Genomic DNA, 11321 nt, shown 5'->3' on the forward strand with positions numbered 1-11321 from the left:
TGCTCCAAATGCCACCAGTGTTTACATTTTTGTTCAGCCTACACGTCTTTTCCTGCTTAAGAACCATATGCCCTATCTCTTTCGTCATGTGGCTAACACACCCTGCCCTCTTCCCCTTCCTCTGGCTCTTCCGGCCTCTGACTCAGTTACACCCATCCTGGCTGGTGGTGCAGAAGGGAACATTAGAAATGTCTCACTCCTTGCCAGTGCCCTCTGACATGGTTCTCCTTCTGCAGAGAGAAAATAAGCCAGTTACCCCAATAGCCCCAGAGTCACCAGTGTGTCCCAGTACTGAGCCCTTGTTCGTATGTAGTCTGAGCAATGTTTTTTTGTGTTGACATGTTTGTTTCGCATGAAGTCTGTTACACTGCTGTTCTTGTCCCCAGCAAACAGCAGTCAAAACATAAAAACAGAGGTGGTTAGGGTTAGAAAAAAAGGTTTTTAAAAAATCCAGCGAGTTTTTAATGCATCTCTTCTGTGAAGAAAGGCGCTCAAATGCACCCAACAATGATAGACAGAAAAACTGCAGCAGTCACCTTGGGAGCAGAAAGTCCATTAATAGAAGAATGCTTGTCTGGTTCTATTAAAGTATGCCAAAGTGAATTTTCCAGAGAATTGTCCTTCATTTCATAGGAAAACCTTTAAAAGATTAAGTCATACCATCTTCTTAGGTTGTGACTAGAATCATTAATTCCACCACTCAACAAAAATATTTACTGTCTGCCAGGTCTGAGAACTGAGCTGTTTTGCATTTAAAGAATTGAATAAAACCCACGTGGTACTGGCCCCATGAAGTTCACAGGCCAGTAAAAGTCGACACATTGGTTACTTTGCTCACCCAAGAAGATCACAGAGGCCAGATGACACCGCAAGAAAAAATCTCCACAGAGCTCTTTGTTGTTATGATATTTAGCAATAAGCCTTGCAAAATCGGAGATGTAAAGCTGCCTGCCTCCCCATCACTGCCTTGCCACCAGGGGGCACCACTGCACATTTGGGCAGAGACCAGCCTAGTCAGGGCTGCTGGGTCTTCTATAGAAAGGGGGTGGGGTAAAAATTATTTTTCACCTGCTTATAAGCTGTGGAACATCCCGAGTGGGCCCAGCACTCTGACATACACATAATCTCATTTAAAATTCATAATGATGGTGGAGGTACTTCTGATAGTTTCTTCTCAGAGGAATAACAGAAAGTCAGGAAGGGAAGTTTATTTGTTCAGGGTGAATACCAGCCCTGAGCTCTGACCTGATGGGTCTAGAGTTCCTTCTTTGTTGGGGGTCAGGGGAGAGCATGACACAAGTATTTACAGTGTCATTTGTGCCATAGAGAAGCTGTGCTTGTTGTCAGGAGCCTTTTGACTGTTTGGTTCCTTCCACTTCTCCTTATTTGGGGGTCTTCACAGAAACACTAAGTCCTGCTGCCTTTTGATCACACATGCTCAAGCGAGTGCACCCACCACACACGAATGCCCACATGCACAACACACACACACACACACACACACACACACACACACCTACATCAGTTTTGAAAGTCACATTTCACATATGGATCTACTGTGTCTTTCTTTCTTTCTTTCTTTCTTTCTTTCTTTCTTTCTTTCTTTCTTTCTTCCTTCCTTCCTTCCTTCCTTCCTTCCTTCCTTCCTTTTTTTCTTTTTCTTTTTCTTTTTCTTTTTCTTTTTTTTTTTTGCCTCAGACCAGACCACAACAAAAACAGCAACACAGAAACATGCGCAGAAGGGAGGTGCTGAAGGAGCCGTCGCAGGGGAATTGTGATTTAGAAATCATGTCCCTGAGCACCACTTGTTCTGCCTCTCGGATCCAGTTTATCCCTCATTCTCAACACAATGTAATAGTTTGTCATACCCTAAAGGGGGAAAATGCCCCAACTGTACTTCAAAGAAGAGACTCCACAGTAACTTAAAAGAAATGATCAAGCAATTTAGTATGAAAATGAGTCAAACTTGTTTAAAAAAAAAAACATAATTTGAGGTCTATTGAATGAAGCAAAAGAAATAATTGACTTCCCCCGCCTCCATTGCCAGCATATTGTTTTGGAAGGAAATCAGGCTTTTGTGAGAAATCCTGCGCTTGTTGAGTGTGGTCAGGTGGCTGCAACAGGGGCATGGAGAAACAAGATTCATGGCCCCTTCTCCAAACTGCAATTGTCTGTTGGAATGAAAGCCTCCAAGAAGGCCATCCATTTACTATGCCTCTGTTTGTCTATAATATCAGTGTGCCATTTTCAAGGTGGTTTTTAAACTGTTGTAGGATCTCACATGGAATCATCCTGCTGTGATAGGTTTACTTGATAGACAGGCACTGAATAACAAAATTACTGATAGGAGACTCCAGTGAAAAGAAGCTATTTATTTGGTCCATAAAATGCATGTAGAATGAGTTACTTGTAAGCACAGAGCCCAGACAACTACAGGGTCCAAGGGCAGTCTGTAGTGGGGATAAGGAGGGAGGCATGGGAACAGGTGTCAGAAGGGTGAGCTGGCTGTACAAAGGGAGCAATGAGATAAGAAAGAACCAAGATGCAGGGCAGAAGGGACAGAGGAGAGGGTTGGGGAAAATTATTTTCTTCATAATAATGAGGCTAATTTTTCATTATTATTGATGTGTGACTACATAGTAAGGTCTGCATCAAATATGCATCTGGCACACTCATTTTAAAGTAAAGGGCCTCCATGTTATAGTTTGTTAATTTAATAGGTGACAAGGTCCCAGGTATGAAAAACAACTACAGTTCTCAACATGGGAAGAGGTAGGAAAGGTGCTGGCATCTGGCATGTTCCATGAAAATACTTAGAACAAATGAAGTACAGATAAACAGACTGAGCCAGAAAACAGAAAGATACTCAGGGTAGAAAAACACTAAAAATGTCCCAAAGAAGAAGTACTAACCAATTAAGCAGCAGTTGTAGTTATTAAGAAACTCAAGGGTCTGGAGAGATGGCTCAGAGGTTAAGAGCACTGGCTGTTCTTCAAGAGGTCCTGAGTTCAATTCCCAGCAACCGCATGGTGGCTCTCAACCATCTACAATAAGAGATCTGGTGCTCTCTTCTGGCCTGCAGGCTGAACACTAACTTTATACATAATAAATAAAGAAATCTTTAAAAAAAGAAAACATTATTAAAAAAAAGAAAGAAAGAAACTCAAATAAGGAACACCAAGGAATTGGGAGTAGAACGTGTCCAAAAGCTTCCAAGTAGTCCCATCTGGACAGGATAAGGCCATTGTACTCATGAACTCATAGCAGCTGTGGCTGCCCACATAAGACCTGTGTGGCTGCCCACATAAGACCTGTGTGGCTGCCACATAAGTTCAAGTCAATCAACATCTCAGCATGGAGGGAGGAGTCTCAGGATCCTCAACCTCTAGTCAAGGAGATGGATGCTAGGGGAAAGAGTCAGGTTTTTTTGTTTGTTTGTTTATGTTTTTGTTTTTTTTTGTTTGTTTGTTTTCAGGAATTGTGGCCCTTGATAGATTGGCCATGTTCCAGCCAATGCTCCAAACCCATACATGTACAAACAGCATTAATTAGTGTGTGTGTGTGTGTGTGTGTGTGTGTGTGTGTGTGTGTGATGAAGGGGTGTGAATCTGACCAAAAGTCATTTGCATACTTATGTGAAATTCTCAAAGAATTAATGAAGTTGTATTAACAATTTTTTAAAAAGAAACTCAAGTGAGTTTATTAGATGGAAAAAGTACATTTACCGATTTTGCATGCTATAATTGTTATTAATAACCTCCAGCTACTCCGTGCTTCTGAGTGCTCTGGGAATTCAATTTACATCGACCTTCTAGTGAAGATGATATTGGAAGTGAAAAGTCCATCACTCTCCAAGGGAAATATTTGAACGCCCAGCATAGAGGTGGGTGGACTGCTGACACAGATGCCCGGGTTTCTCATGACATCCTGCACCATCCCCACTCCTGGTCATCTCATATTTTACGACCTAGCCAGCTCTTAGAGGCTCTCTTAGGGGTGGTTCAGGCGCTCTGGCCCCATTTCCTCTTTTACTTGGCTGGCAATTCTCACATGGACTTCAATGGCAAGAAGCTGTCAACAGTTCATAAAAGGCTCAAACACCTTAAGATGTTGTATACATGTTCCAACGATGTTTTTCAATAGACTTCCTTTCCTAGTTCCCCACAGATAACCTTTGGCGTCCTGTGAAGTGATGTGGAGGGCGGAAAGCCAGTCCCATTTGGGACAAATGTTTTTCCTACCCAGCAGCTGTCATCATACATGGTTTGACTTGAGAGACATTTCATCAGTGAGACCTTGAGACGTTCCTGTTGGTGACTTTTCCTCTTTCTGGGTAACAGGGGTCAAGGAAGGACCTGTCAAAGGGACCAGTTGTCAAGGCCTGGTTCACTTTTATGTCTCAATTCACAGCTCTTACCATCTCTCTCAAGAGAAACAAAAGCAAACGTGATTTTCCTTGAGGCTCACTCCTTGAACGCCACCCTCGTTCCAAGTGAGAGTTTCCAAAGTGTTTCAAAGGCCTGTGTTTGCTTGCTTGCTTGCCTCATTTCCAAAGATGAGAGCCCTTGTGGCGTGCTGAGTAAAGAAGGACCATAGCTGTACTTTGCTGGCACTACACCACTAGAGAGGGGGCTTTTCTTGCTTTCTAGAGTAAAGGAGAGTGGAAGAAAGGTGAGTCTGGCTCATGACTGACAGAATCATGGTCTCCAGTCATCCTCTGAGAAGTGCTTCCTAACATTCTCTCTTGAGCAGTTTTGCTCAGTTGGGGTTCTCATCAGAGTCTCAAAACAGAACATAATATTTTCTCCATCCTCCCAAGGATGGTTGGTAGCTGGTACCACCTGGAAGACAGAGAAGAGAGGTTAATTAAGGCACTGCCCACAATTGATACTTTACAGTGTTTGGGACTTAACTTGAACAAATTAATATGAACAAGTTCATATCCCTGAAGCTATTGAAGAATATGGCTTGATTAATGCCGCACCTATGGCAGGGCAACAAAACGAGACATAAAGTGCCGTTGTATGCACGCATGGTTCTAGTGGCTTAAAAATTGTGTAATATGAACTTGAAATTTTAACTTTCATATAGCCACATGGTTTAAGGGAAATTCCTTCCAATAAGTTTAAGAAAAATCCCAGGAGCCCAAACCTTTAGAAGGAGGGTTAAAACCGATGGAGATAAAGCACTCCCCTGTGGATTCAAATCACCCCAAATAATCACATTTCCCCAAATATCAACTCCGGAGCACTTCACTAACATCTCCTTTGAACAGAAAACGGGCATTTGCTGGGCATTGTCTGAAGTGATAGACACCAGGACTCCACTGAATGTGTCAACTACAAACTACAGAATACCTGCCATCAAGGTGCCCACGGTTAAGTGCAAAAAAGGGCAAGCTTCCGAGATGGTACTCTGGGAGAAGGGCAGGAATGGATGCAAGAAAGACTGAGGAAATTGGATCTTTAAATGTCCGTAGTCAAATGTGAGAATTACTAGAAGTTACAGGATGTATTTGATTCATTTATGGAAGATGTGCTTGCTGAGAAGAGGGAAAGTCCTCATTTTTGATAACTTGATTTAAAAAAAAAAAAAAAAAGCTGTATTTTGGGTGTAGCTTCTACTCTGTCCATTCAAAAAGTGATATAAATGCAACCACCAGCAGAAGCTGGTGCTCAGGCACAAAGCCTTCTTAACACTGTGTTCCTGGATGGGACTTCCGTTCCCACCTTCTGTTATACTACTCCATTTCCCCCATGCACTTGACCTCCTTGAGAGAGCCAGTAAAGCCACCTATGTGTCGGTGCAGTCTCTTTGGAAATCCATTTCATTATTTTGCTTTGTGAGCGTAAGGACCTGAGGTTGATCTCCAAAATCCACATATAAAGCAAATACCTCTCTAACTGAGACATCTACTTAGCCCTTCGTGTGGTACTTGATGTGTGAGCTGAACTTAGGGAGTCAGTACAGAGAGAGACGGTTCCCAACCTAAAAGAATTCCTTTTCAAATGACTTGAAATGCCGTATGGCTAAATAAAACAAATGCATGACTTAGCAAATTCACTATGTGTGTGTTCTTGCCTGTTCCTAACCTAGAAAAATGAAAGAGCCACTCACCTACTGTGACTCAGAGATGACAATCCCAGATCAGCATTTCCATTCCACTCCTAGAAGTTACTGTCCCCTGAGTCATGCCAAGATGGGGAAGCTGGGAGGAGTGGTCCTCTTGTGTAAAGGCAGTGTCTCCTATGTATTTATTTGATGGTAAGCTTTTTAACTGCCTAAGGAATGTCTGTTGGTTGTCAGGTACCATGAAGCAAAGCAGAAAACTGAAGTAAAAGTTACATATAGTCACAGCTCTAGTACACCCACTTGCAAATTTGTTTTTTCTCTAGTACATGTTTATATGTTAACTGCGGCTTCTACGTGATTAGTGTCATGTGTCTCCTGTTCTTTTCCAAGCTGCTTCAGCTGTTACAACTGAAGAACCAGTATTACTATATTATTATCTGCTGAACTACAAATTTATTATAACAACTTCCTCCTAATGTCTTGTTGCTCACCCAAGATTCCACTCAGGGCACAAAATTACATTAAATCAACATACGGCAATTCTCATCTCGTATGTTATAGTTTCTCAGACTTTTGTTATTTTTTTTTTGATGGGCTTGATATTAAAAGAGTACTGGGATATTTTATGAGATGCCCTCAATTTATGTTTGCCTGGTCTTTTGTTCACCACCCCCACATGGCCAGGCAGGATTAGCAATTATGAGGGGGCAGCCAGTGGAGGCGAAATTCTAGTTTCTTCACACACTGCTAGACCTGTGTGCTATCGGCACAACTTTCGCTGGTGACATTCAGTTTGACCACTTAGATGAAGCCATGTTTTTAGATTCCTTTGCTGTAAACTTTCTTCCTCAACCTTTTTTTTTTTTAAATAATCTTCCCATTGGAAACAAGTCACCAAGCATAGCCAACTCAAGGTTTGTGGAGTCCTACCGTCTCAAGGGAGATGAATCTACATATGCTGTGGCAAATATTTCAGTTTGTGCTCTGTAGAGATGGCCTAGTTGGTAAAAATACTTGCTGCTCAGGCATGAGCATATGTGTGGTGGTATTGTGTTCCCCAAAATATTGTGCACCCTAACAAACTTATCTGGAGTCAGGGCACAGATACAGCCACTAGATACAGAGGCCAGAAAATGGTGGCACTCACACCTTTAATTCTAGCATTCCAGAGGCAGAAATCCCTCTGGATCTCTGTGAGTTCAAGGCCACATTGGAAACAGCCAGGCATAGTGACACAAGCCTCTAATCCCAGAAAGTAATGACAGAAATCAGAAAGGTATATAAGGCTTGAGGACCAGGAACTAGATAGAGCTAGTTAAGCTTTTAGGCCTTTGAGTAGCAGTTCAGCTGAGATTCATTTGGATGACGACTCAGAGGCTTCCAGTCTGAGGAAAACAGGGTCAGCTGAGGAATTGGTGAGGTGAGGAAGCTGTGGCTTGTTCTGCTTCTCTGGTCTTCCAGCATTCACCCCAATACCTGGCCTCAGGTTTGATCTTATTAATAAGAACTTTTTAAGATTCACGCTACAGGTATGAGTTCGGGTCCGAGCGCCCATGAGAAAGGCCATGTGGCATACAATCAGTGTGAGTTGGTGTGGGAGTTGAGTAAGAATGACTCTGATGGGCTCATGTCTGTGAACGCTTCACCAGGAAGTGGAACTGTTTGAAAGGATTAGAAGGTAGCCACCGATCTGTACCTGTTGGTATACTTTTGACTTTCCCCAGAGAACCTTAGGAACACATACAGCATGTAGCCTTTTGATCCCGATTTCTTCCACTAATGTAATGCACCTGTGAGTCACCCGTTTCAGAGTGTGAAATCACCCCACTTTCCCTCTGATCCTAAATAGCATCCTGTTGTCTAGATATAAATACCATTGTGGGCTCATCTACTCACAGACTGAAGGACATTTGGTTACTTCCATTTTAGGGCAATTACCAATAAAGCTGCTGTAAATTTTAACATGGAGGCTTGGTGTGATATATATATATTTTTAAAGACTTTATGTGTTTGGGGGAGTTCACTTTCATGCAGTGCCCTTGAGGACCAGAAGATGGCATCAAATGCTCTGGAGTTGGATTTACAGGCAGTTGTGAGCCACCTGGTGGGTGCTGGGAATGAACTCAAGTCCTCCGGAAGTAGTATGCGCTCTTTGTCTACTGAGTCGTCTTTCTAGCCTCCAAACAGGATTTTTAAGATAAATTAGGTAAGTGCCTACAGGAGTGATTGCCGAGTCACGTAAGTCTGTATTTAATTTTATAAGGAACTGCCTTCCAAAGCAACTGCCATTTTGCATTCCTGCGAGGGAGCTGGTGAGTCTGTTGTAGTCTACTTCCTGGCAGCTTTGCACTGCCGGCCTTATGGATTTTCGTCGTTTTGCTAAATGAACGGTAGCATCACCTTATTGTTTCAATTTGCATTTATTTAATTATTGCATGTATTGTCTGCTCAGTTCTTTTGTTCATTTTCTGACTGGATTGCTTGCTTTCTTCTGTATTCTTTTTATAGTCTAGATAAAGATTCCTGCCCCCTCCCTCCTTCCTCTAACCAGGTCTTGTCTCCACCTCCCAAGTGCAGGGATTGCAGGTGTGGGCTGCCTGTCCAACACTCTTTCATGCTTTGGACATGTCTTTCACAGAGCAAAGGTTTTATATTTTGATTAAGTCTAATTTGCTGATATTTTTATTGAGACTTATACTTTTGGTCATGGAGCTAAAAATCTATCTAACCCACGTTTTTGTTTGTTTTTTGTTTTTTGTTTACAGAGATTTCTTCCCTAGAAATTATATAGTTTTACATTTCCCAATTATATTTGTGATTGATTTTGAGATGAGTTTTGTATAATGTGTTTGGTGTGAGTCAAGGTTTATCTACTGCAAAGGAATGCCTATGCACCCAGCATTCAAAAGGCCTTCCTTTACTACTGAATTTTCTTTGTCCATTTGTCAAAAGCAAATTGACTGTATTAACATGGATCACTTTTTTCTTCAGACCCTCTACTTTGTTCCCTGGATCTGTGAATCCAGCGGTTTTCAAGTCCACATTGTCTTTATTACATTGGCTTAATAGTAATTCTTAAAACTGGTCATGGGAGTCTTCTAATCTTGTTTATATCTTTCAATTGTTTTGACTAAAATAAATCATTTGCCTTTCCACATGTGTATATCTGAGGGAGTATGTTTCTACTGACATCAGCTTTTTTTGTTTACAAAAACTATTGAGATTTTGGATTTGATGCTATAGATCACATTGGTAGGAACTGTTGTCTAAATAATATAGTCTTGCAATCCTTAAACATAGTAGATCACTCCATTTATGCAGCTCTTCCCTGATTTCTTTTGCTGTGGTTTGATAGATTTCATTATCCAGATCTCTCTCTCTCTGTGTGTCTCTGTCTCTCTGTCTCTCTCTCTCTGTCTCTCTCTCTCTCACACACCACACACACACACACACACACACACACACACACACACACACACACACAGAGCTATTTGAAGACAAGAGTCTCCTGCAGCCTAGGCTGAGTTTGAACTTTCTATATAGCTGAGGATTATCTTGTACTTCTGATCTTGCTGTCTTCTCTCCTGAGTTCTGGTTACATGTCCACCAAGCCTAGTTTTATGTGGTGCTGAGGATTGAACCCAGAGTCTCTTGTACACTAGACAAGTATGTACTCTACTACTACACTACATCACAAGGCCATGCATGCATTTGACAGGTTTATATCCAACGCTTTCATAGCCTACTATTGTAAATAATATCCACATTTAAAATTTAGAGTTAAATTTAGTATAGTTGTCCCTTGGTACCCAATGAGGATTTGGCTCCAGGACCCATGGAAAATACCAGATTGGAAGTTATCCAAGTCAATTATGCAAAAATAATGTGATATTTGTACATATTCTCCTGTGTTCTTTAAATTATCTGCAGATTACTCACACACTCATACAATACCGATACAACGTAATGTAAATAGTTGGTACATTCTTGCTTAGAGAATTTAATATCAAGAAAATTTCATTTGTTCAATGAAAATGCAATTTTCTTTTCAAATATTTTCTATCCTTGGTTGGTTGAATCAATGGATACAGAATCCATGGATGTGCAGTGCTGATGATATATAGAAATAAAATAGGGGCTGGAGAGATGACTCGGTGGTTAAGAGGAACAGAGGACCCAAGTTCTGTTCCCAGTGTCTACAATGCCTGTAATTCCAGTTCCAGGGAACCTGATGCCCCTTTCTTGCCTCCAACAGGCTCCTGCATGCATATAAAATAAAAATGAATAATTTTTTTCAAAATGAAAATATATTAAAATGACAACATTCATTAATTTTGATTGAGATATTAATATGACTTCTTTTGTGTATATGGTGTATATATGTATATATGTCTCTGTGTGTATATGGGTGTGCTGGGGCACATGCATATATGTAGACATATGTGGAGGCCAGAGATCCATATCAGATGTCTTCTATCACTCTTCACTGTACTTTTTGAGACATTTTCCTCACTGAACCTGGAAATTGCTGATTGGCTACACTGGCTGACTGGTAAGTCTCACAGATACATATCTGTCTTTTTTTTTTTTTTTTTTTTCAGTCTGACTTATTTCACTTGCCATGATAATCTCCATTCCATCTATCTTCCCACAAACAGTATAATTTGTTCTCTGTGGTCCTAGCATCCAGTTTCAGCGTGGTCACTCAGACTCATGGGCCTTCCCGTGTGGTTCCCTGGGTCCTGTCTGCCTGCCTCCCACAGGCCTCTGTGCTCTTCAGGTCCTCTGAGCAGGATTTCTAAGAAAAGGGTGGGAGAAGGCGGAGTGGTAAGTAAATACTACACCAAGAGATAGGCGACTCTTCCAAAGACCTAGGGGTTCCCAATGGGCTTGAGCAACTGTGAGCCTTCATCCAAGGCCCACTGAAAGGACTGCGCTCTACGGCCTGGGGTGTTGGTAGGCTAAGACACGATTCTCAGTACTTTATACCCACGCAGCATGCTCATCTCTAGTCCTTTACACTGACAAATAAAAGGGAAATAATAGCACCTTATGTTTGTGTATTGATTTATAGCTCACTAAGCACTTTTACAGCCATCCTCTCATTTGATCCTCACACTAATGTTGTGAAATAGCTAAGGAAGGTGATTATTAATCCCATTTCACAGATGTGGAGACTAAGACTTGGAGGGCGTTAAGTGAGTTGCTCAAGTTCCATCAGGTAGGAAGTGGGAGTCAAGGTTGATATC

The sequence above is a fragment of the Onychomys torridus genome, chromosome 6 (genome assembly GCF_903995425.1).
Source record: "Onychomys torridus chromosome 6, mOncTor1.1, whole genome shotgun sequence".
Classification (NCBI taxonomy): domain Eukaryota; kingdom Metazoa; phylum Chordata; class Mammalia; order Rodentia; family Cricetidae; genus Onychomys; species Onychomys torridus.